Here is a 1,134-nt window from a genome sequence, read left to right as displayed (position 1 = left end):
GGTATGATTAGCATCAGTGGGAGAGGTACCTAGAGTTTTATAAATGCATGCTTGAATTTATATATAAAAAACCTCTCTCTTTTCTTATTGTCTATTAAAATAAGGTTTAAACAAAATATACAAATATATTGTTTTTTTTTTTAAATATATTTTATTGATTATGCTGTTACAGTAGTTCCAATTTTTTCCCCTTTACTCCCCTCCACCCAGTATCTCCCTCCCCCAGCATCCCCCCCCAAGTCCATACCCATGGTTCATAAAAAATAACTATCCCTCCCTCTCAGATATTAAGACCCTTTGTAATCTTGTAAAGGACAATGGGCGAAGGTCTCAAGCTCCTCTAGCTGCTTCAAGCTGGACATGGTCGTCGTCCTACCTACCCTTGGGTCCAGAAATCCCTAATAAGAGTGGGGGTGTGGAGGGGAGGGTGGCCTTCCCACATGGGGAAGGATCATGCAGACTCCAGGTCAGTTGGCTGTCTCCGGACAACGGCGTGATTGGTTTAGCAGGCTGGCATCCTTGTTGTGTTCTGGGGGCAACAGATTTGGCAAAAAGGGTTAAAAAGCATCATTCAATTCATAACTACTAGGTGGCAAAAGGCAGGGATTAATTTTTCAATGTTCCACATTAGGAGATAAAAAAAAAAAAAAAAAAGGGCTTCTTTGGAGGAAGGTGTGCTAGGCACATCTCTCCTGTCCAAAACCCTTTTGCCCATTTTATTTAGTTTGGGCTGAGGGAAATAGTTTATGTTTCCCCCCTCTCAGACCTCTGGGCCCTTTCTGTCCAAGCCATTAGGATAGAAAAGAGAATTCAGTTTTAAAGTGAAGCCCACAGACCACCCCATTCTTCACCAACTCAGCCATTTAGTTCAGCCAAACTGTTGAGTCTCCGGAGGCAGCGCTGCAGAGAGGATTAAGTGAGGCTTATGCGTACAGACAATCACTCAGGTAATGCGGTCATAGGCTTATGCCCTTTGAAAACAGAAAACACATGTTAATTTATGTAACATAACCAACAAAAAAGTCTCTAAATCTGTAAGACTGTCTTATTGGGAAGCCATACAGTTGCAAGGCACTTGACATTCTACTTGCCTGCAACTTGAATCTCTTTGGTGATATCACAGATATGGTTTAA

This window comes from Furipterus horrens, unplaced genomic scaffold, assembly GCF_987537825.1.
Source record: "Furipterus horrens unplaced genomic scaffold, mFurHor1.1.pri manual_scaffold_7, whole genome shotgun sequence".
NCBI lineage: Eukaryota > Metazoa > Chordata > Mammalia > Chiroptera > Furipteridae > Furipterus > Furipterus horrens.
Note: the sequence above shows the minus strand (reverse complement) of the source record.